The sequence below is a fragment of the Salmo trutta genome, chromosome 16 (genome assembly GCF_901001165.1).
Source record: "Salmo trutta chromosome 16, fSalTru1.1, whole genome shotgun sequence".
Lineage (NCBI taxonomy): Eukaryota > Metazoa > Chordata > Actinopteri > Salmoniformes > Salmonidae > Salmo > Salmo trutta.
In genome coordinates this window covers 55470047-55496811 of record NC_042972.1, presented here as the reverse complement: position 1 = coordinate 55496811, position 26765 = coordinate 55470047, and the positions used below count along the sequence as shown (strand labels likewise).

At 43.1% G+C, this 26765-nt stretch overlaps 1 pseudogene; it reads left to right on the top strand.

Moving 5' to 3' along the window:
• Positions 1-458: 458 nt before the first annotated feature.
• The window catches only part of LOC115149833 (serine hydroxymethyltransferase, mitochondrial-like), a 38794-nt pseudogene continuing 12487 nt past the window's right edge, over positions 459-26765 (top strand).

The window sequence follows — 26765 nt, the reverse complement described above, 5'->3', positions numbered from 1 at the left end:
TACCTCAGGCAAGCAAAACCTCGAGACTTCCTTAATATTAGATTTCGTGCACCAGCTGTTATTGACAAATAGACACAGACCGCCACCACTTGTCTTACCGGAGGGAGCTGTTCTAGCTTGCCGATGCACGGAAAACCCAGCCAGCTGTATGTTACCCATGTCGTCGTTCAGCCACGACTCGGTGAAACATAAGATATTACAGTTTTTAATGTCCCGTTGTTAGGACAGACTTGATCGGAGCTCATCCAGTTTAAAAATCCAATGATTGCACGTTGGCTAATAGGACAGATGGTAGAGGCAGATTACCCACCTGCTGTCGGATACTTACAAGGCACCCCGACCTACATCCCCTATATCTCCGTCTCTTCTTCCTGCGAATGTCAGGGATTTGGGCCTTTTCCTGTGTCTGAAGTAAATCCTTTGCGTCCGACTCGTTAAAGAAAAAATCTTTGTCCAGTATGAGGTGAGTCATGGCTGTTCTGATATCCAGAATCTCTTTTCGGTCTCAAGAGACGGTGGCAAAAACATTATGTACAAAATAACACGAAAAACACACACAATAGCACACAATTTGTTAGGAGCCCATAATACGGCAGCCGTCTCCTCCAGAGCCATTCTATCAAAAGAATGTCAGGTAAGGTGGAGGGGATATGATCCTTAACTAGTATACTGTGAGCAGTGCTCAACACTTAATTTATTGCGCTCAATCCCACTTTCTGGCATTTTTGTTTGAGCTTTTATAAGTCTCTCTTATAACTCTCTCTCAGCTCCTCAACATCCTCTGCACCCTCAATGTTTTATCTGAACTTTCAATTCTTTCCACCCGCGCTCAACAATATTTTCCACGTTCTCGTCATGCCCCCCTGCGCCATCGAAATGTGAGATGGAAAGGACGCCATAGTAAGGTAGAAAGTAATATCAGCCCAAAAATCAAGTGAACCGACGATTTGTAATGACGGCCAACGCACTCCTATCTTATGGTGAATCCCAAACCACCGCCTCGAACCTACCAACTCACTTGGAGGGCCCTCTGGTGTCACGTGTTTCGGACAAAACACCGAGGGTGACTTCCAGAGAGTGGCAGAGAGGATCAATAAACCCATCATCTTCGGGACACACTTGTGACATGAATGATGCAATTTATGAAATTTGTTTTACAAAATATAAACCTTGGTAACAGTTAAACATATTTTACAACATCAGACAAACAAATGCTCGTGTCATATAATTAGGCACGCCTTTCCATTCTTTTGTGTGAAATTGAGCAAACTCCAAGAACGCGGTGCCAGATTCCACTTTGCTATGAAGCCAGCAGTGTTGCAGGCTCAGTCGAAGTACTTACCGGAGGGGCTAATTAGCCCATACACTCTGTCATTTTCACTCCCTCAGCTTCGGGGAATTTGTGCAAATCGCAGAGGTGCACGTGAGCGCGGACGTGGAGGTGGAGGGGCGACGAGAAGGGTGTGATTTGGTATTTGAACCGGGGATCGATGCTTATCGGTGAAACGCTACATCCCTAATTATTAGGCTAGTCCTGCTGTTTAATAAATGGTGATGAGCTATTTATTTAGTATGCACCCTCCTCTGCAAAGATTGTAACAACTCAGCACTTTTGTAGTTACACAAACTGAGGCCGTACCTCGGTCCCAGATCTATTCTGTGTTTTTAGACAGCCTCTTCTGACTATCCAAGACTGGGAAATCTTACAGCACACAACAACATCTTCCACCCCCCTTACATGTACAGTATGTGAATACTATCCCCCTAATTGGCTGTGTAGGGAGAGACTGAGTAAATGGGAGGGTGAAGGGAAAGTGTAAAGGAGAGACCTTCACTTGGACTAAAGACTAATTTTAAAGTAACTTATTTAACTGTGGAAGCAAGTAATGTTTGTTTATTTTATTTAATTTCCAACAGCAGGATGTTCCATAGTCTGCGCTGATTGTCAATAGCACACACCCCAAATGCTAATTGTCTTGTCAATCGTTTCTGTGTTCTGATTGGTTGTTTCCTTTCATGCTGGCAAACTGACACAAGTGCACATGATTTTAGCTAATTGGAGGTTCTTCAAGCAAGGTGATGGTTTTTACTGCAAATGGTTTTACTTGCGCTGCAGTTTTAAAATAAATTAAGTAATTTTGAACCTTTTTCATTAGTTATTGTTTTTAAAGGCCCTGTGCAGTCAATGTGATTTTCCTATGTTTTATATACAGTATATTTCCACAATGAGGTTGGAATAATACTGGAAAATTATGATAATGCCCTTTTAGTGTAAGAGCTGTTTGAAAGAAACCACCTTAAATTTCAGCCTGTTTTGGTTGGATGGAGTTTTGACCTAAATTAGTTAATAGATCAATAAAATAGAGTTCCAAACCACTAAGCCAATAACAGCTAGTTTTCAGTTTTCCCCTCCTCACTCAGACAGAGAAATTGGTATTTGCTAAGAAGTAGTGCTTTGGGAAATGAAGGTTCCTGAATCAGAGGTTTTGCAGCCAATTGTGTCAAATAGGTTCATTACATTATTTAGGTTGTTGTTCAACGAAACAATCTTCGGACGTCATTGATGACATACTTCTGACAAGGTGAATACAAGCATCGGTACACTGCTTAGTGATTTCGACGCATGGCTCCGGGCTCCGTTATCAAACGTAACATCACTACTAAGAAGTGATTTTTGCTTATTTTTGACAATTTTAATTGAAAACAATCACAGTAAGGTACTTAAGTGTCACCCAGAAATGATTTGATATCGAGATAAAACGGCTGCATTGGACCTTTTATGCCTTTTTAAGTGTTAGAGTAGACCAGCTCTCTCACATGTTGTCAGCAGTGGGATTAGCCCAAGTCTACCACAGTGACCATGTTATTTTTGAGTTCGAACATGAAGTTTTAGCATCTTACAAATAGTTTTCATACTTCCAGTTTTTCCGAACTCCCTTTACTCGTGTATAAGAGGGAGGCTTGCGCTACCGGTACTGGCACATGTGCAGATCAAATACACACCCGCTGGAACACTGATTCAACTTTTTACGTGTCCTTATAATTCGAAAGATTGCTCAGAAAACCAGGTGTTTTAATCGGTGTATGCTTACTTCGATTTTGACCTTACGCCGATTAAGATAAGCAGAGTAAGGTGTTTACTACTGCCATAATCAGTTTAATATTGAATTATTAGTGTGCATGTAAACATACTCAATATTTGCAACCATAGGTGATAATGGGCTCGTTTCTCTGCCCAGGCGTTGCTGACGCCTGCCAGAATTTACGACTCGTTAGGTATTTTACGTGTCAGCTAACCATATGTTAAAGCAATCTATCAGTCGATGACACAGTTCATGACGGGCATGTATCCATTGGTTGATGCATGCAACGTTTGAGCAGGGGAACGCGACCAATATCTTTCTAGGAGCTGATCCGTTGTCAGTATTGGCAAATAATTCTAATGTTAGTGAACATTTTAACGGATGAAGCTAATCCTTGAGCAGTGCTGCCTTTCGATCCTATCAGTATCAACACATGCCTCAACGACGCACTTAGGTAAACGTTGTCTCTGCGTGGTGTTTTAGGAAACGCATGTTACATCTTTGGCCATTGTAGGAAAGACGCATCGTTAAAACACTTGTACGCATAAATTCCATCGCTGTCGCAAAACCGGGCCCAGAACAGGATCTAAACTTTAATATAACCAGGAAAGTTCCATTGAGGTCAGAAGACATTATTCCCAAGGGATCTAATAGGAATAGGCCTATGTTAAATGTGTGAAAGAATGAAGTTTCAACTGTGTGGACAATATCCAGTAGTGAGCAGCAGCGGTATGGAACAGAGTATGGAGCCGCTAGGCACACTGGGCTAGCTGAGATTAGATAAGAGGAAGTGCTGAATATGTGCTATACTGTTCCTCTGCCAGGGTCTGGTACACTGGGCAGTAAAGGATCCAGCATCGTGCCCTCCTCTCAGTACTGCTGATAGACATAATTGAACAACCACGCTGATTATTGATATCTGACAAACACCCCAGCTGACTGTTTTTCGTTACATATTGGACTGCATGAGAGGGAGACATAAGATTCTATTTTTATACTTCGTGCGTTTGAAGTTGGAACATGGTTTCAAATGTATTAATTGTTTAAAATGATAGTGAGAACACACTCCATGTGTCTCTTTTTCACAAGACACAGTAAGTTCCCAAGAAGCCACTTTGATTATGTAGTCACAGTCTCTGACACACTTCTAGCTTCTTCTGTATCTACAACACATCAATTTACAGCCAAGAGCTGGTGATGTGCAAGCACTGCCAACTACGCCAACTAGGTTTGAATAATTCCGGTAACTTGAACCTCCAAACCAGAATTTCTGGAATTGCCTTAAATTGTACAACCCTAACAACTATTCATAATCCTGTTGGGTTTTATTTAGTAATCGTATGAATGTACAAGCTTTAGTAATCGTATGAATGTACATAACAACATGTCATGCTACCATTGTTGTCTTAATTTATTGAGATTTGTGGAAGAGCTATGTGCTGTTGGGCAATTGCTAATCTAGCATGCCAATACATCCTCCGTTTCCAAACGTTTTGTTCCCAAGGCACCAAGTGAACACGACCTAGTTGTCCTTGTATCATGGACCCATGAATAACCTCTCTCTGTCCCTGTGTCCTCTCTCTCCCCTCTTCCAGCTGCTGTGCCAACCGTGCCCCGGTGGCTCTCTGCAGCGTGGGGGCAAGGAGGGGTCAGCATTACATACCAGTAATGTGGAACACAAGGCCCGTGGACAGGGCAGGACAGTCTGGCCCAGGAGGACCCTGAGATGTGGGGCCTGCTGCGGAAAGAGGACAGACAGTGCAGAGGACTGGAGCTCATCACGTCAGAGGTAAACTGAGCTGTCAGGCTGGCACTGTCAGTTTAGTAATTACAAGACACACTTAGGCCTAATCCCATTCACTCTCAATCGGTGGCTGTATGCATCAAGAGTCTCGGTGTAGGAGTGCTGATTTAGGATCAGTTTAGCCTTTTAGATCACAATTAATACAATTACATGGACAAGGGGGACCTGATCCTAGATCAGCACTCCTACTCTGATACACTTGATAGCCTACATATGACCCCAGATCCTGATCATTAACTGACGTTCACACAGGCAGCCCAATTCTGATCTTTTTTCCACTAATTGGTCTTTTGACAAAATCACATCTGCCCTTTTTACATCAGATCTTTCTCAGATATCAGAACTGGGCTGCCTGTCTAAACGCTAGTCTCGGAAACCTTCCCTAGGCAACACAGTGACTAAGGTCTGGTTTCAATGATATGGGCTCTTTTAGAGGAACTACGTCACTGCCTGGGTCACTAGTTTATCCGCTTGAATAAAATACTAAATAGTAGCTAATGAGTGCATTTCACAAGTGGCTAATTTTCATCAACTACCTTAACCAAAAGAGTCCATAATTGAAACCAGACACTAGTCCTTGTGTTGCTTAGGTTCAGGTTTTAAAGACTATCTAAATGCAGCCTAACTAATTTCCAATATATTTTGAAATAATATAATCTTTGAGAAGTAGAAACCACCTAAAGAAAAGCTAGACAGTCAGGGAGAATCAAAAATTCTAAAAACGAATTAATTTGTTTTTGGCATGGCTACCATAACGGAGCACGCAGGGTACATGCCCAATGTCCCCGATTGGGGTCCCCATTGGTTTTGTTATAATGTTTGAGCAGAAGGACACAGAATTAGCCATGGCAAAATGCTTAGAATTGTAAGAAATTAGCTTTCACACTGCAATATTCTCTTAGCTCCATGGAAAAATTCATAGAATTGCAGGAAATTACCTGAATAACAGCACATTTTCCTCTGCCTCCAATTTCTGGCCGATATAAGCCAGGCACCCAATCCCATCCCCCCTCCCCTCCATTGCCTTAGCTAAAAATAAAAAATTGGGGGAAACACTGTACAGGTCATTAGATAAATCAGTGCATATTTTTGTTTCCATTTCATAAACATTTGACGGAACCAGGAGATTTTTTAGTATTCAAACAAAGACACATGGTGAAAGGACGTGACCCAACTCTGTGTTTGCTGGTCTGTGACCAACTGACACTGCCCCCGGTTAGAGGGTAATAAGGGAGCCCAAGAGTTAATACACACAGGAAACTTTATTCAAACACACACACATAGAGAGAGCAAGAGATGTACATGGGGATGGATCAGTAATACTGAAATGAAAGGAATACACATGGATTGTGATGAATAGAGCAGGATGAATGTATGCATATCAAATGGAACACAACAGTGAATAGAAATGGAACAGAACAGCAATAGCACAATAGGTAAGGACTGTATCTAAGGTAATATGCATGTATTACACAGCAGTAATGTTAGCAATGGCTGCTAACAGTAATAAATGGCAGCAGTGCAAGAAAGGACTATTTACATGACAGTAAGTAACCTAAAGCAGAGCTACAAGCCAATGAGATGGCATACATACTTAACAGTAATTGCTAAATAATGATTACAGAGGTAAAGTATAGCCAAGCTAAACAACAATAACAACATGCACATAAGTCCACCCACACTCTGAGACTGGAATATCACCGTCCAGGCCCTGGCTGTATTTATACCCTTACTAGAGTGTGCCACGGACCTGTCCGGCCATTGCAGTGTTAGCGAGCATGCATGACCAGTGCATGAACAGTGTGTGGATGCATGGGGAGAGTCCGATTGGCTGAAGCAACGAGCTGGAGGGGATCGATATCTCTCAAGTGAGGGGGAGAGCTAAACTACGCGGCGCCAGCCAGACATAAACAAACACACGCTGGTAAATAGTCCTACAGCGCCCTCGGCAGGGAAATTTGTAACGCACGGGTCCTTTATATCCTGTGAGGTTCCTCATCCTCTCTCCTCCTCCTGCCATTCCTCCCTCCTTCCTTCCAGCCCTGCAATTCCTGCTCAGTGGAGTATATCAGCTTCCTCTCAACACAAAACTGGCCCACTTTAGTCTGAGATAAAGCTGATATCTTCATACCGCCCCCTTTCTCTCCTCTGAAACACAGACACACACACCCTCGCCTCCTCTCGGCAGGCAGGCCACAGCCGAGGCTTCCTGGTTGAGGTGCCACTAGCTCAGCTTGCTGCTACTCCGCTTGCTTGCTTGTTTTAAAAGGACAACACGCAGGCAGCGATTGCATTTCCAAGTCTAATGTGAGGAGTGGGGTTGTTTCTCAGCATGGCACACGCACACAGCAGACAGCCGTTACGTGTGTGTGTGTGTGTGTGTGTGTAAGCTATTACCTGAGCCTTTATGTTATCTCTCATATCCTTCTCTAGTGGAGGTCTGAGAGGCATTAGCATACAACCCTATAGGGAGGCCGCTGTGCCAGACGTGTGTGTATCAGTGAGTGTGTGTGGCAGAGCGTGGCCTGACACCCAACAGGCGCTGTGATAATCTGGGCTGGGAGTGTCAGAATGCCACACTGAGGTGCCTGTCTGTCCCCTGTCATCTCCATGACACTGTGAATAGTACTTATAGTCCCCTCGCTCTTCATGGGAGGGAACTGACACTGTAGTTATGGTGGTTATAGCAGGCCTAGGATTCCCCACTAGCACCACTGGCAAAAAAACTGTGAGGGTGTTTCCAGAATTCTGATTAAACGTTACACGGTGCATTGCCACCGCTTAGTCTTCCCCCTACTTTATTTTCCATGCGGGGCCCAAAGGCGAACAAAGTATTATCCAGGACCTCTACCACCAAAACTGTCAATAGAATCTAAGTTCTCTTAGGCGGGGGGCAACCGAGCCAGGTGACTAGGAGGAGAAACTTTGCCACCGCTTATAGAAGTGGTTGTGCTTTTTCGCCCTTTTCTTTTTTGTTGTTGTAGATAAGTGTATGAAGACTGGGTTCGATAGTGTAATGATTGTTACTGGCTCCAGGGGAGACTTCTGCTAATCACTTAGCAGTTTTTAATTTAACAAGGTCTTGTCCTTCTGTCTCCTGCATTGATCTGATCCTGACGTACGTTTCTTCTGGTTTTTCTCTCCTGCCTACAGAACTTCTGCAGACTGGCTGCTCTCGAGGCCCAGGGATCCTGCCTCAACAACAAGTACTCAGAGGGGTACCCTGGCAGGAGGCAAGACTGTGGATACTGTAGGACTAGGCACTAGTTAAGGTAACAGAACAGTGGTGTAAAGCAGTTTTTTGTTGTTAATTATTTGTGTATTTCACATTTTTGGCAGGCATTATGTTTCTCCCTCTCCATTATTTCCGTCCCCAGACGGTCCACTGCATTTACTACGTAATGAAATGAAATTACTGGGATTGTTAGATTGAATGACTAACAGATGGACAGAATATACTCTGTCCCCTGGTCCCCTCCCACCTCCTACAGACGCACACCCAAACACACACACCTTTTCACCCAATTCCCATGAACATGTCAGGGCAAAAACCAAGCCATAAGGTCGAAGGAATTGACCATAGAGCTCCGAGACAGGATTGTGTGAAAGCACAGATCTGGGGAAGGGTACCAAAACATTTCTGTAGCATTGAAGGTCCCCAAGAACACAGTGGCCTCCATCATTCTTAAATGGAAGAAGTTTGGAACCACCGAGTCTCTCCCTAGAGCTGGCCAACCGGCCAAAGTGAGCAATCAGGGGAGAAGGGCCTTGGTCAGGGAGGTGACCAAGAACCCGATGGTCTCTGACAGAGCTCCAGAGTTCTGTTGAAATAGGAGAAACTTCCAGGAAGACAACCATCTCTGCAGCACTCCACCAATCAGGCCTTTATGGTAGAGTGGCCAGACGGAAGCCACTCAGTAAAAGGCACATGACAGCACGCTTGGAGTTTGCCAAAAAGGCACCTAAAGGATTCTCAGAATATGAGAAACAAGATTCTCTGGTCTGATGAAACCAAGATTGAACTCTTTGGCCTGAATGCTAAGCGTCACGTCTGGAGGAAATCTGTCCCCATAACTACTGTGAAGCATGGTGGTGGCAGCATCCTGCTGTGGAAATGTTTTTCATCAGCAGGGACTGGGAGACTGGTCAGGATCGAGGGGAAAGATGAATGGAGCAAAGTACAAAGAGATCCTTGATGAAAACCTGCTCCAGAGCACTCAGGACCTCAGACTGGGGAGAAAGTTCACCTTCCAACAAGACAATGACCCTAAGCACACAGCCAAGACAACACAGGAGCGGCTTCGGGACAAGTCTCTGAATGTCTTTCAGTGGCCCAGCCAGAGCCCCGACTTGAACCCGATTGAACATCTCTGGAGAGACCTGAAAATAGCTGTGCAGCGACACTCCCCATCCCACCTGACAGCGCTTGAGAGGATCTGCAGAGAAAAATTTGAGAAACTTCCCAAATACAGGTGTGCCAAGCTTGTAGCGTCATACCCAAGGTGCTTCAACAAAATACTGAATACTAACATAAATGTGATATTTAATTTTTTAAATTTTTTTTATAAATTTGCAAACATACATTTTTTTTTTTTTAAATAATACATGTTTTGTAATTTTGGGTATTGTGTGTGTATATAAATGAGGGGGAAAAAAGCATTTTAATCCTTTTTGTTATTTTTATTTTATTTTATTTTTATTTAACCAGGTAGGCCAGTTGAGAACAAGTTCTCAATTACAACTGCGACCTGGCCAAGATAAAGCAAAGCAGTGCGACACAAACAACACAGAGTTACACATGGGATAAACAAACGTACAGTCAATAACACAATAGAAAAGTCTATATACAGTGTGTGCAAATGTAGTAAGATTCGGGAGGTAAGAAAATAAATAGGCCATAGTGGCGTAATAATTACAATTTAGCAATTAAACACTGGAGTGATAGATATGCAGAAGATGAATATGCAAGTAGAGATACTGCGGTGCAAAGGAACAAAAAATAAATTACAATATGGGGATGAGGTAGTTGGGTGGGCTATTTACAGATGGGCTGTGTACAGGTGCAATGATCGGTAAGCTGCTCTGACAGCTGATGCTTAAAGTTAGTGAGGGAGATATAAGACTCCAACCAAGTCATTGGCAGCAGAGAACTGGAAGGAAAGGCGGCCAAAGAAGGAGTTGGCTTTGGGAATAAATAAGGCTGTAACGTAACAAAATGTTTTGTGCAATTAAAATAAGTAATGATTTAATTTAATGTTTACAAATTCGATATGCTCAAATTAAAGCAATTTCCTAAAAGGAACACTCGGATTATAGTGATATTAATATCTTATCTTGAAAACAATGTAAAGCATGTATTGATGGGTGTAATTTAGAGCAAAGAGTTTTGATTTGAAATTGTGTGGGTAACCTCTTGTTGAATTATGAGAGAGAATGTGACAACAGTAATGAATTATTAATGAGGCAGTCTAGACAGCGCAGTTTATGATTAGAGGTAGGCCTAGACAGAGGATGTTTTTGGTGGTTTCAGCCCTGTTCCAGCCCTTTATGTGAATTTAGTCATGTATGCAAATACAACTAGTGTATTAGGCACATACTGTTCTTCATTTTTTTCAAAGTATAACAAAATACCAGATATACAAAAAAAAAGTATACAGGACCAGTCAAAAGTTTGGACACCTAGTCATTCAAGGGTGTTTCCTTATTTTTACATTTTTGTCATTTAGCAGACGCTCTTATCCAGAGCGACTTATAGTAGTGAATGCATACATTTCATACATTTTTTCTCCGTACTGGTCCCCTGTGGGAATTGAACCCACAACCTTGGCGTTGCAAACACCATGCTCTACCAACTGAGCCACGCAGGACCACATTGTAAAATAATAGTGAAGACATCAAAACTATGGAATCATGTAGTAATCAAAAATATATCTATTTATGATTCTTCAAAGTACCAACCCTTTGCCTTGATAACAGCTTTGCACACTCTTGGCATTCTTCTCTTGGCTGCTTTTCCTTCACTCTGTGGTCCAACTCACCCCAAACTATCTAAATTGGGTTGAGATCGGGTCATTGTGGAGGTGAGGTCATCTGATGCAACACTCCATTACTCTCCTTCTTGGTCAAATAGCCCTTACACAGCCTGTAGGTGTGTTGGGTCATTGTCCTGTTGTTAAACAAATGATAGTCCCACAAAATGCAAACCAGATGGGATGGCGTATCACTGCAGAATGCTGTGGTAGCTATGCTGGTTAAGTGTGCCTTGCATTCTAAATAAATCACAGTGTCACCAGCAAAGCACCCGCACACTTTCACACCACCTCCTCCATGCTTCACGGTGGGAACCACACATGCGGAGATCATCCGCTCACCTATTCTGCGTCTCACAAAGACATGGCAGTTGTAACAAAAAATAGCAAATTTGAATGCATCAGACCACAAGACAGATTTCCGCCGGTCTAATGTCCATTGCTTGTGTTTCTTGGCCCAAGCAAGTCTCTTCTTATTATTGGTGTCCTTTGGTAGTGGTTTCTTTGCAGCAATTCGACCACGAAGGCCTGATTCACGCAGTCTCCAGTTGATGTTGAGATGTGTCTGTTACTTAAACTCTGTGAAGCATTTATTTGGGCCGCAATCTGAGGTGCAGTTAACTCTAATGAACTTATCCTCTGCAGCAGAGGTAACTCTGGGTCTTCCTTTCCTGTGGCAGTCCTCATGAGAGCCAGTTTCATCATAGCGCTTGATGGTTTTTGTGACTGCACTTGAAGAAACTTTGAAATTTTCCGGACTGACTGACCATGTCTTAAAGTAATGATGGACTGTCGTTTCTCTTTGTTTATTTGAGCTATTCTTGCCATAATATAGACTTGGTATTTTAACACCCCTACCTTGTCACAACACAACTGATTGGCTCAAATGCATTAATTAAGAAGGACAGAAATTCCACTGTCACGACTTCCTCCGAAGTCGGTCCCTCTCCTTGTTCGGGCGGTGTTCGGCGGTCGACGTCACCAACCTTCTAGCCATCACGGATCCATTTTTCATTTTCCATTGGTTTTGTCTTGTCTTCTTTCACACCTGTTACCAATCCCATCAATTACATGTTGTGTATTTAACCCTCTGTTTCCACTCATGTCCTTGTCGGAGATTGTTTGATTGTATGTTTGTGCAAGTTATGTGTTGGTGCGCGGCGGGTTTTATACCCACTTTGATTAGTTTATATATTTTGTCTTGACTCTGAGCCCGCCTGCCTGACCACTCTGCCTGCCTGCCATCCTGTGCCTTTGCCCCTACTCTGGGTTACCGACCTCTGCCTGACTTGAGCCTGCCTGCCGTCCCGTGCCTTTGCCACTACTCTGGATTACCGACCCCTGCCTGACTTGACCTGTCGTTTGCCTGCCCATTGCTGTATTAAACATTGTTACTTCAACACAGTCTGCGTTTGGGTCTTGCCTGAAACGTGATACTGAGTTAGTGGTAGTCAGTGTATCTTTTACTATCATAGTGTGTTCCATATTTTTTCAAAGGTATTGTCTTGTTAATTTAGATGACATGGACAACGTAAATTAAGAAAATAATATTGTGTATACATTACACTTATTGTAAGTTACATGTTATGTAAATATATACCAAATAACCTAATGTCATGTTGCCTAACACGTTGTTGTTGTTGTCCATCTGCAGTCTGACCCATGGTTATATGTCTGACATGAACAGGATCTCTGCTACCTCTATCTATTTTGAGTCCCTGCCCTACAACCTCAATGCAAGTAGAGACCCTCTCTACCCCCTCCCCAGGTTACTAGGTTTTTTTCTCAATTTGCCTTTCCTCGATTGCTTGTGTCCTCTCTCCTCACCTCCGTCCCTTTGGGGGAGAAGGTCTGAGGGACGGGACCTTGGATCCTTTCCTCCAATATGATTTGAGAAAGATGAATTGAGAGCCCTAATGTAACCCTGTCCAGTGTCCACACTCTCTGATCTATACACCCTCGCACCCTTACTGCTCACATTTCACGTCTGCTATGCTAGTGGGGAACATTCATGGCCTTACTTCTCCTCATCCGTAGTCGCAGTATTACTACTATAAATGCTACTCGTCACTGATATAATATACATTAACAGTAGATATCCTACTCTGCCCTGTTAGATCTATTTTACTGGTTCATATTGGTCAGTGCTGTACTTAGTTCTGTCTCATTGAGCACTTACTGGTTTGAATCTATTCCTGATATTTTCCTGATAACTGTTCTTGTCACGTCCTGACCAGTAAAGGGGCTATTTGTTATTGTAAGTTTGGTCAGGATGTGGCAGGGGGTGTTTGTTTTATGTGTTTCGTTTTTTTTTTGTTAATGTTCTATATTAGTCTATTTCTATGTCTGTGTCTAGTTATTCTATTTCTATGTTTAGTTTATTGGGTTGACCTTCAATTGGAGGCAGCTGTTCCTCGTTGCCTCTAATTGAAGGTCCTATTTAGTAGGGGTGTTTTTTTCATGGGTTTTTGTGGGTAGTTGTTCTATGTGTAGCTGTGTGCCTCACAGGACTGTTTCTTCGTTTTTGTTCAAGTGTTTTGTTTCATTTCTTTAATAAAGAAGAAGATAAGTATACACATTCCCGCTGCGCCTTGGTCCTTTCTTTACGACGACTGTGACAGTTCTTCTGGCCTGTGTAGTGTTCAGGTTAGTGTTTCCCCTATATTTTTATTTACTGCCGGCGGGTCACCGTTGCACATTTTTTGTATATTAATATTTCTGCAGAGATGTGTGAGATTTTGGCAATTAAGCCCTTTCTTTACTTACTCGGAGTCAGATGAACTTATGGATACAATTTTTATGCTTTTGCATGCAGTTGGAAGGAAGTTGCTAACTAGTGTTACTGCAATGACAGGCTGTTCCTGTAGACTTCCAGTCATTGGTAACACTAGCAGTTAGCAATGGCTCGCGAAACTACTTTCAACTTCCTTCAAATTGCACACAGAGACATAAAAATGGTATCCATGAATTAATCTGAGTCTAGATAAGTAGAAAAAAGGCTTAATATCCAAAATCCCACAATATCCCTTTGATATCAGTGACAAGTTACTACTTACATTTGTAGTAAACAGAGCGAGCAGGGGTGCGAATGAGACCCACAGCCACTGCTTGTTCCTCATCTCCCTACAGTGCAGTGGTGCTACCTTTGCCATCTCTGCTGAAAAAAATCTTAGGGGAATCACTGCAGGTGATTAATGTAGTGTGTTGTGCTGATCAAGGCTTTGGTGTGTGTGTCTGCGCTCCAGTGTGTGTGCAAAGTTTGTGTGTGTGTCTATCCGCGTGTGTTGTGATGGGGATGTGATCAATGGTGTGTGTGTCTCCTCTACTCTGCGTGTGTGTCTGTGTGATGGATGAATGGGCAGGCCCCCACTGTAGGAGAGATAATAGGAAATCAACATGCCGGCCGGCAGGGACCACTCTATCCTACTCTCTCACTCACACCACTTTGTCCTATTCTCTCTGTCCTCCATCCTCAAAATGATCTTTACCTTGATGTAGTGAGGGGCGGTGTGTGTGTGTGTGTGTGTGTGTGTGTGTGTGTGTGTGTGTGTGAGAGACACCACCTTAATGGAGTGAGGAGGGATCTAGAGATGGGAGATTATTCCTCTGTCTAAATAAAGCAGGTTTCCCTGTCCCTCTATGGGCTAGGTGGCACCAAATCGTCCCACCTACGTAACAGCCAGTTGAATCCTGTGGCGCGATTTTCAAAACGTTTGAAATGCTATTACTTCAATTTCTCAAACATATGACTATTTTACAGCTATTTAAAGACAAGACTCTCGTTAATCTAACCACACTGTCCGATTTCAAAAAGGCTTTACAACGAAAGCAAAACATTAGATTATGTCAGCAGAGTACCCAGACAGAAATAATCAGACACCCATTTTTCAAGCTAGCATATAATGTCACAAAAACCCAAACCACAGCTAAATGCAGCACTAACCTTTGATGATCTTCATCAGATGACACACCTAGGACATTATGTTATACAATACATGCATGTCTGTTCAATCAAGTTCATATTTATATCAAAAAACAGCTTTTTACATTAGCATGTGACGTTCAGAAAAAGCATACCCCCCGCAAACTTCCGGGGAATTTACTAACAATTTACTAAATTACTCACGATAAACGTTCACAAAAAGCATAACAATTATTTTAAGAATTATAGATACAGAACTCCTCTATGCACTCTATGTCCAATTTTAAAATAGCTTTTCGGATGAAGCACATTTTGCAATATTCTAAGTATTCACGGGCTAGCTATTTAGACACCCGGCAAGTTTAGCCTTCATCAAAATCATATTTCCTATAAGAAAAATGGTCTTACCTTTCCTGTTCTTCGTCAGAATGCACTCCCAGGACTTCTACTTCAATAACAAATGTAGGTTTGGTCCCAAATAATCCATCGTTATATCCAAACAGCGGCGTTTTGTTCGTGCGTTCTAGACACTATCAGAATGGTAAATCACGGTCGCGCGCATGGCGCATAACGTGACAAAAAAATTCTAAATATTCCATTACCGTACTTCGAAGCATGTCAACCGCTGTTTAAAATCAATTTTTATGCAATTTATCTCGTAGAAAAGCGATAATATTCAGACCGGGAATCTGCCTGTCTGTAAACAGAGGGAAAAACCGAAAGGCGGGGGCGGGGCAGGTCACGCGCCTAAGCCTTTGTCCTCTGATAGACCACTTAGCAAAAGCTCTCGTGTGTTTCAGCCAGGGCTTTGAATTACATCATTCAGGTTTTTCCCGGGTTCTGAGACCCTATTGGAGACGTGGGAAGTGTTACGTAACAGAGATCCTGAGTTTTTGGAAGAGATGTCAAAGAAAGCAAATAAATGGTCAAACAGGCCACTTCCTGTAAAGGAATCTCTCAGGTTTTTGGCTGCCAAATGAGTTCTGTTATACTCACATACACCATTCAAACAGTTTTAGAAACTTTAGGGTGTTTTCTATCCATATATAATAAGTATATGCATATTCTAGTTACTGGGTAGGATTAGTAACCAGATTAAATCGGGTACGTTTTTTATCCGGCCATTTAAATACTGCCCCCTAGCCCCAACAGGTTAAGGAATCTCTCAGGTTTTTGGCTGCCAAATGAGTTCTGTTATACTCACATACACCATTCAAACAGTTTTAGAAACTTTAGGGTGTTTTCTATCCATATATAATAAGTATATGCATATTCTAGTTACTGGGTAGGATTAGTAACCAGATTAAATCGGGTACGTTTTTTATCCGGCCATTTAAATACTGCCCCCTAGCCCCAACAGGTTTTAAGGAATCTCTCAGGTTTTTGCCTGCCAAATGAGTTCTGTTATACTCACAGACACCATTCAAACAGTTTTAGAAACTTTAGGGTGTTTTCTATCCATATATAATAAGTATATGCATATTCTAGTTACTGGGTAGGATTAGTAACCAGATTAAATCGGGTACATTTTTTATCCGGCCGTGTAAATACTGCCCCCTAGCCCCAACAGGTTAATCAACTTCTTGATATGCCACACCTGTCAGGTGGATGAATTATCTTTTGAGAGAAATAAGCTTTTTGTGCGTATGGAACATTTCTGGGATATTTTATTTCACCTCATGAAACATATTACGAACACTTTACATGTTGCATTTATATTTTTGTTCAGTATAAGTTTTCCCCTTTCTCTAATCAACATTATTTAATTATTTACTGTTATTGCTGATGTCATCTCACTTCGCTTTAGCATCCGTGGCCTTGTCATTCATGCTATAATATCTTATCTGAATCTGAAAGAGAGAGAGAGAAGACCAAGAAAGAAAGAGCGATGAGATATAGAAGACCGACAGAGAAGACAGAAAGCGCGAGAGAGACAGAGAGGTAGTAAAAGAAAGTGTCTGTACCTTCATAAAGCGAGCATAGTCAATGACGCATGCATAGGCGCTGGTACCTAAAATGATCACCTTGGGCCGGAAGAGACGGGCAGTCACTTCCAGCTGGTTGTAGTCAGTGAGTCATATGGCAGGCTGGTGAGAGGGAGGAAAGGAGAGGGCAAGAGAGATGGAGGGCAAGTGTGAGAGATGGAGGGAAAAAGGGATGAACAAGTACACAAACACCTGTTAGAGACTGAAGCTTTACAGCTAAATGAGGGAGTGAGAAACCTATGCATACAGGCAGAATGCACTGAAAAGGTATACGTTTCTCCATATCGGTCCCATTCAATTCATCAACCCCAAAGCTTTGCACCTACAGCTTCTTAAACAGAATGATCATTACACAAGTGCACCTTGTGCTGGGGACAATAAAAGGCCACTAAAATGTGCAGTTTTGTGACACAACACAATGCCACATGTGTCTCACGTTTTGAGGGAGCGTGCAAATGGCATCCTGACTGCGGGAATGTCCACCAGAGCTGTTGTCAGAGAGTTGAACCCTTTCACACATACTATCACACGGGTTTGATCGTTCTACAGTGGTCCCTGAAGCATACGATCACACCCGTGTGATTAGAACGCTTATTTAGAATGCTTATTTAGAACGACCAGTTTCGAATGACGCAACAATCAGCATTTGAGCTGGCCACACTTTTTTCAGAAACTATTTACATAAACACAGTCCTTACAAAGTTATTTCCAGATTGTGAGCAGTTTATTTTTGGATGCAGTGTTCAGATATTCACAGAAGTATTTATAGCTTAACACAATCATCCAAATCGGAAAAATGTAGACTACAGTTGTCCTAGCGCTAACTGAGGAAAGATTGACGCAACACAAGCGGTCATATTTTCTAACTCTTGGCTGACAAACTACAATATGAATTAGCTAATAGCAATTACTATGTTTAATTAATCACATCACGGGTGAGCTCACCATTTGATCTAAATAATTGAGTAAAACACTTTCTAGAAATCGAAAGTAATCCGACGATGATTAGTTTCAGCGCACAGACATGCTTTTTTTCCTCACAGAAACCAAAGATAATAGAAGACAAGATGAGTTTGGTCTGTTAATAGTATGCATGTTGAAGGGGTGTGTCGTCTACCATCGTTCACATCCCACCATTCACTTCCTGAAGTTCTCAAAAAATTTGTGAACCCTTACCTCATTTTGTTATAACATCTTTGGTCCGACAGAAGATTACGTGAAACCCAGAATGCATTGTATGTCAACAAACATGTCTTCACACATAGCTGGAATTAGCTTAGCTCATCATAATCAGTACAACCTTCAAAAAAGTATTTTACACACAAGATGCCCATTACAATCTATGCAAGAATCGGAATGCATGATTTATCACCGGTAATTGAAAAACATGTGAATAAAACAGTAAATATATTGATAATTACCACACAATACATTTTCTGATAGTGATTTATTGATACAAATGGCACGTGCAGGCAGTCAATCACGTAACCTCTTACTCCCACTCTCAGCCATTCAGTGTTGTTGTTTATGTATGTAGCTAGTGAGCTAAGCTGTAGCATTAGCAATGTCTTTCAAAAGGAGACAACTTCTGGAGATTTTTTTAAAATTCTGACAATGAGTCTGAAAGTCAGGAATCAGATTCTGACCGTGACAGTGAGGAGCTGCCCCCCAACAATTGAGAACCCTGAATCTGGACAGAGGAGCTGGTGGGAGACATAGCAGAGACCAATCGCTATGCCTTGGAGCTACAGGAGAGAGCAGCCAGGAGTGGGGAGGACAACCACAACTAGAGAAATGTATACCTTCCTGGTGACAGTCATTCTCATCGGGATAGTAAAGAAGAACTCCCTAAGAGAATACTGGAGCACAGGTCCTATGTTTGCAGCTCCCTTCTTTGCCACCCTCTTTTCCCAAGACTGCTTCCTAGTTCTGCTGCGATGGCTGCATTTCAACAATGCTACTGCCATCCTAAATGACCCGTCATACAAAATAAGAAATGTCAACAGCTGGCAGTAAAGTGGCATGACAAACAAGACATCCATGTCCTTTCCTTTCTACTATCCATATAGCAACCATGTCGGCCACAGGGAAGGTGGACCACCTGACGGGAGAGAGAAAAATCAAACCAGACTGCGTGCTTGACTATAACCTCAAAATGGGGGCAGTGGAGAAGGCGGACATGATAAACAGCTTTGTGGAATGCACTCAGAAAACAACCAAGTGGTATAAAAATATATTTTTCCAGGGTCGCTTCAAAATACAACAAGCCAATATGTCTCTGACGCAATTAGCATTGTTTTACAGAGCTAATAGTAGAATGTAGCTAGCAACATAAGCACGATTGAATATAACACCATAAAGGTTATGAAAAGAGTAACGCTACCTCACGTGTCCGCGGTTATAAAGAATATACACAACTATATTATGCTCCATACATACAGTGAGCTACAGTGGAACACGACATACAGAAACTATTATAACGTAATGAGGTACTTACTTTGATAGAAACACAGTCTGGATATGAACATGGGTGTCTGTAGTGACGCCTCTAGCACTGAGACACTGTGCCTTAGACAGCTGCGCCACTTGGGAGTCATAAGGCCAGGGTAGCTTCAAAATACAACACATGCTAATACTTCTCTGACGCAATTAGCATTGTTTTCCAGAGCTAATAGAATGTAGCTAGCTACCTAAGCATTGAGTATAACACCATAAAGGTTATGAAATGAGTAACGTTACCTCGCGTGTCTGCGGTTATAAGGAATATACACAAAAATATTATGCTACAGTAGAAACGACAACACGACATGCAGAAACTATTATAACGTAATAAGGCACTTACTTTGATAGAAACGCACACATTTCCAAAGTTATTATTGGTAACGAAAACAACTATGACTTTGATGCAGGCAAGAGACGGAAAATGTGAACACGTGTGTGCAGGACGGGAGATGAGCAAATGTCTGCAGAACTGCACAAACAATTGGGAAGTGTTTGGGGAATGTTTCCGGGTCAGAAAGGTCAAAAAAATTAATTGGTCCGCAAAAGTAAAATGACTACTTTTATGTGAATGAATGAGGCAGAACACACCACAATTCAAACTTTTCTTAGAAAATAAACTTGCTAGAAAATAATTTGAAATTGACAAGTTGAAACAGCCTATAAATAAAAACAGGTTGCATGCTTTGGTTTGAGGGCAGCGCGGATTAAATGTACTGTTGCGTAATGATCACATTCTGGAATAGAGAGAACGTTCTAACATCACGTGCATAAAAAACTCACGCGGGGGCGACCGTTAGAGATATTTGGAACTCATGCACGAAAGGGTTAATGTTAATTCCTCTACCATAAGCCACCTCCAACGTTGTTTTAGAGAATTTGGCAGTATAAATCGTGTTAACTGCTAATGCTAATCGCTAGTTAGCTGGCTAACGTTAGCTAGTTTGCTAAATGTACTAATAGTCAGAACAAACGCAGCCAACTAATACAGCCTGGTACCAGTGCTGGTGTATGCCTAGATAAGCACGTTTTTTTCAGTGGATTGAATGGTATAACACAATCAGAAAGAAGAAAGCCACATTTGAAATCCCTTATTTGTGTTGCCTCCCTAGAGTCATGAACTACTATAATTTAGAAATGTTATTTAATCAAAAACATAAAATACCATCAATTACCATCATACCATTAAACATTTTTAATGATCTGTTTTGTTTTGATCTGTTTTGGCCATATCGCCCAGCCCTATACTTTGCAACCATACAGTAGTATTGGGGTCAGAATTGCATAGAAATTGTAACCAAATATTTATTGGGATATTTCTATTGCTGAATTTGGATTTGATAGCATAAAATGCTCTCCGTTTGGGGAAAAAGCCAATTTGACATTTGTTCAGGGTATTTTGTCTATTAAGGTAAGAATTATGTTATTGTTCATTAAGCTGCAAAATCTTCCCCATATTACTGCACACACAGATGCCTAGCGGTTAAGAGTGTTGGGCCAGCCTCCCGGGTGGCGCATTGGTCTAAGGCACTTCATCGCAGTGCTAGCTTTGCCACCAGAGATTCTGGGTTCGAGCCCAGGCTCTGTCGCAGCTGGCCACGACCGGGAGGCCCATGGGGCGGCGGCACAATTGGCCCAGCGTCGTCTGGGTTAGGGGGGGTTTGGCCGGCAGGGATATCCTTGTCTCATCACGCACTAGTGACTCCTGTGTCAGGCCGGGCGCAGTGCACGCTGACCAGGTCGCCAGGTGTACGGTGTTTCCTCCGACACATTGGTGCGGCTGGCTTCCGGGTTGGATGTGCATTGTCAAGAAGCAGTGTGGCTTGGTTGGGTTGTGTTTCGGAGGACGCATGGCTCTTGACCTTCACCTCTCCCAAGTCCATACGGGAGTTGTAGCAATGAGACAAGACTGTAAATACTCCCAATTGGATACCTTGAAAAAAAGGGGTAAAAGAAGAAAATAAAAAGTGTTGGGCCAGTAACTGAAAGGTTGTTGGTTCAAATCCCTGAGCCTCCAAGATGGAAAAATCTGTTGTTCTGTCCCCTAAAGGCAGAAAACCCCTAACAACAACAGCTGCTCCCTGGGTGCTGATGACGTGGACGTCAATTAAGGCAGTCCCTCGCACCTCTCTGATTCAAAGGGACTGGGTTAAATGCAAAGAATAATTTCAGTTGAATGCATTCAGTTGTGCAACTGACATTCCCTCTGTAGTTATTAGTGTCAAATTTGGCTCCTTTTTTGTAGATGGGTGTTATTAGACCTTTGTTCCAGAGTCCAGGGAAGCATCAAGTTTCCATTATTAAGTTAAATCATTTAAGCAGTCCACCAGCTTAGGGATGCTCAGTCTCAGTCTTCTTTAATTTTTACGTTTTCATTTTATCTTTTATTTCATTCGTTCTCATGGAGAAGTCTAGAGGATTCTGCTTAAGCTTATTTGTTATTTCTAAATCCTCTAGTTTCTGTTTATCTCAGAGGGGTTTAGATTCTTTATTTCAAATTGATTGTAAAGGTTTTCAAAGTACTTTCTCCAGATTGTTCCATGTTGAATAGCTAATTGTTTTATTGTTATTAATGTTTTTGTATAATTCCCAGAATGAGTTTTGATCAATAGTTTGTCTTTCAAATGCTATTCTTTGTCTGTGTTTCTGCGGTTCCGGATTTTTTTTCTCCGTAGATAATGATAGAGATTTCAGAGCATGTTAAGGATCCGCTACAGCTTCTCCATCCGAGACCGCATCCTTTCAGCTGCTGCTCACTCACTCAGTGATTCTGCTGCCACTTGCATGAAAGACAGTTTGAAGAAACATATTTGTCTATTGTAACCGTAATCTATAGCAAACATAAGCACGCACAACACAACAGGCAGTCTAGCAATTTCATGTTGTGTTTTCAGGAGGTGAGTTAACCTACATGCAGAATTTTGGCAAGCTACATGTACGTAGCATATCAAACAAGCAAGACACAGACAGGGTGTCAATAGCGATTTAATGTGCAAACATTGGCTATTGGGAGGTAAAGATATTTTTTTAGCAACTCTGGCTATATGACAGTATAGAGGTTACATCCCACAAAACACTTATATTTTTGCCCTCCTGCTTGTGTTTCGGCAAAATCCATTACAACAGACAGAGAAGGTTGTAGCCTTCATAATATACACTGAATAAAAATATAAACGCAACATGTAAAGTGTTGGTCCTGTGTTTCATGAGGTGAATGTTTTGTTGTTGCACACAACACAATGCCCCACAGATGTCTCAAGTTTTAAAAAGAGTGAGCAGAGTTCCTCTGTGGAGATGGGAGAAACTTCAGAAGGACAATCTCTGCAGTACTCCACTAGTCAGGCCTTTATGGTAGTGGCCAGACAGAAGCAACTCCTCAGTAAAAGGCAAATGACAGCCCGTCACCTAAAGACTCTTTGGCCTGAATGCCAAGCGTCACGTTTGGTACCCCCTCCCCGGCGCGTTCAGCTCCAGCCGCAGGATACCAACCAAAGGGATGATCCGGGGATCAGGAGAGGACCGGTCACCCCTGCTGATGTGCAGGAACCTGTCGCCGGCTGGGTGTGCAGGAACCTGACAGACCGGCTGAGGCAGGGGAACCTGTAGCAGCTCCCGGACCCGACGTCATTCCCACCAAAAACAAAAAACACTCCCTGATGCTTCCCTTAGGTGAGGCGTTATTCTGTAACGTGTGAGCTGAGAGTCGGGAAGCAAGTTCAGGGAGTGAGTGTTTTAATAAATAAACTCAATTGTAATGAACATGATGGGAGACAGAGAGCTGGTTTCAAGCACAGAGCGCAGCAGGTGTTTATTGTAAAGGACCACAGGAGGAGGCAGGTGGCTAGGTCCAGGGGCAGAAAGAAGGTCACTGAACTAAATAGTGTGTGATAATGACATACAGGTGTGTGAACAGGTGATCAGAATTCAGGTGATTGGGATCTGGAAAGTGAGCTGCGTTCAGGGGATCTATGTGTTTGAGGGTGTGAGTTGGAAGCAGACGTTACAGTATGCCCCCCCCCCCCCCCCACGCGCGGCTCTTGACAGCCTAGGAAGCTGAGCAGGGTGCCTCGGTCAGGATGGTTTCGGTGGAAAGCCAGGATCATGGCTGGGTTGAGGATGCGACCACCCAGGTGCTTGGAGTCAAGGAGGGCTTGGACGGAATAAGCCAGTGCACCGCCAAAGTCAAACAGAGAGGGTGCGCCACTGGAGGATGGAGAGGGCTGTACCCCACAGGCTTGAGAAGGGACACATGGAAGGATGAGGAGATCCAGTAATGGCGGGGAAACTGGAGACGGTAGGTGACAGGATTGATGCGGTGTGTTATTTTGAAGGGACCAATGAACCGGGGACTGAACTTTTTGCAGGGGTCACGAAGCCGGATGTCCCGGGTAGAGAGCAACACATGTTGCCCAGGGTGGAAGAGTGGAGTAGGTCGGCGATGCTGTTCAGCGAACCGTTTCTGCGAGAGGGAAGCTTGATGTAGGTGCCGATGTGCGGTCTCCCAAAACTGATTACTCCGTCGAAACCACTCATCGACGGCAGGCACAGTTCTGGGCTCTGTCTCCCACCAAAGCACCAGGGAGTTCTGTGTGTATTCGGGTCAGGCTAGATAGCAACTTCACATGTGTGGTAGGTGGGTGCAGTGTTGGCAAAGGTACTTCCCTATTTCCTGATTCAGGTGTCCCGTCTGCCCATTGGTTTGGGGATGGTATCCAGAGGATAGGCTGATGGAGACCCCCAGTCGGTCGCAGAACGCTCGCCACACCCTGTAGAATAACTGGCTTCCCTGATCTGACCTTGTGTCATCCAGGATCCCATACAGACTAAACACCTGTTGGAACATTCAATCGGCCAATTCCATGGCATTAGGTAGATGCGGAAGGGGGATGAGTTGGCACATCTTGGAGAACCGGTCCACTACCACTAAAATAGTAGTGAAGCCCGAAGAGTCTGGCAGATCAGTGAGAAAATCCATGGCGATGTGGGACCATGGTCTTTGTGGTGTAGGTAAAAGCTTGAGCTTATCGGTAGTTGGCGAGGGCTCTTTGCCCATGCACAGACGGGACAGGAAAGAACGTAATCTCGGATGTCTGCTGTTAGGGATGACCACCAGAACTTTCGTGTCAGTAGCTCCGTGGTCCGGGTGATCCCGGGATGGCCAGAACTCAGCGAGTTATGGCACCACTGCATTAGTTGGGGTCTGACGGACGCCGGAACGTAGGTCTTGCCTGCAGGGGTGTTCGGGAGGTGCTGGGTCGTGGTGTAGGGCCTCTTGGACGGCTGATTGGATTTCCCACTGTATGGGTCCCACGACACAAGATGGAGGCAGGACTGGCTCGGGAGCTGGGTTAGAGGAAGGGGAGTCAAAAAGACGGAATAAGGAATCAGCCTTCACATTTTCCTTGCCAGGCAGATAGGTAACAGTAAAATTGAATCTGGTGAAAAAGCGAGCCTGTCTGTGGTTGAGCCTCTTAGCACTTCTTAACTACTCCAAATTGCGGTGGTCGGTAAGGATAAGGAATGGGTGATGAGCTCCCTCCAACCAGTGGCGCCACTCTTCGATAGCCAGCTTAATGGCGAGGAGCTCTCGGTTCCCAACATCATAGTTCCTCCCAGCGGGTGACAGTTTCTTGGAAAAGAAGCCACATGGGTGTAATTTGGCAGGTGTCCCTAACTGCTGAGAGAGAACCGCTCCTATGCCGACCTTGGATGCATCAACCCCCATAACAAAAGGAAGGATAGGATCTGGCTGCCTAAGGATGGGCGCAGAGGTTTTTGCCTTCGTCCATGTTAACCCCTGCTGGTGTCAACACGAAACATAGGAAGGTTACCGTAGTAACGTGAAAGGCTCTCTTCTCAGCCTTGACATAAATATGGTGGTCCTGTAGCCGTTGGAGGACCTGTTGCATGTGCTGTGCGTGTTCTGCAATGGAGTGAGAGTAGATCAAGATTTCGTCAATGTACACGATGAGGAACTGGTTGATCATGTCCTGGAAAACTTTATGAAGGACTGGAAGACTGCGGGAGCATTGGTGAGACCGTAGGACATAACCAGGTATTCGTAGTGACCCCTAGCGGTGATGAACGCTGTCTTCCACTCATCCCCACTTCGGATACAGACCAGGTTGTAAGCACTACGCAGGTCCAGTTTGGAGTAGATGGTAGCCTGTCCAACTTGTTCTAGTGCAGCCGGAATCAGAAGAAGAGGGAAGCGATTCTTGATGGTAAGGTCATTGAGGGGTCGGTAATCTATGCAGGGAAGGAAACTACCATCGTTTTTTTTCACAAAAAAGAAACTGGATGCAGCCGAAGACATGGATGGACGGATGAATCCCATGTCGAGGGCCTCTTCTATATAAGTGTCCATAGCCTCATTCTCTGGAATGGACAAGAGGTAGATCCGATCCTTAGAGGGCGATGCCCCAGGAAGGAGGTCAATCGTGCAGTCCTCCAGACTTGAGGGGGCAGAATGGACGCCTTTTTCTTGCTGAAGATACTCTGGAACTGGGCATATACAGGTGGGATGTAGGTTGGAATGGCAGACTCAGATCCTTCTATAGACGTGGCTCGACAGGGTAGATTGAAGCAGTTCTTAACCTCTCTGGCGCAGGTGGGACGAATTCGTCCTACATAACACCTACATAACAGCCACTTGAATCCAGTGGCGCGATTTTTGAAACGTTTGAAATACTATTACTTCAATTTCTCAAACATATGACTATTTTACAGCTATTTAAAGACAAGACTCTCGTTAATCTAACCACACTGTCCGATTTCAAAAAGGCTTTACAACGAAAGCAAAACATTAGATTATGTCAGGAGAGTGCCCAGCCAGAAATAATCAGACACCCATTTTTCAAGCTAGCATATAATGTCACAAAAACCCAAACCACAGCTAAATGCAGCACTAACCTTTTATGATCTTCATCAGATGACACACCTAGGACATTATGTTATACAATACATGCATGTCGGTTCAATCAAGTTCATATTTATATCAAAAACCAGCTTTTTACATTAGCATGTGACGTTCAGAAAAAGCATACCCCCCGCAAACTTCCGGGGAATTTACTAACAGTTTGCTAAATTACTCACGATAAACGTTCACAAAAAGCATAACAATTATTTTAAGAATTATAGATACATTACTCCTCTATGCACTCGATATGTCCGATTTTAAAATAGCTTTTCAGATGAAGCACATTTTGCAATATTCTAAGTACATAGCCCAGCCATCACGGGCTAGCTATTTAGACACCCGGCAAGATTAGCCTTCACCAAAATCATATTTCCTATAAGAAAAATGGTCTTACCTTTCCTGTTCTTTGTCAGAATGCACTCCCAGGACTTCTACTTCAATAACAAATGTATGTTTGGTCCCAAATAATCCATCGTTATGTTCCATCAGCGACGTTTTGTTCTTGCGTTCTAGACACTATCAGA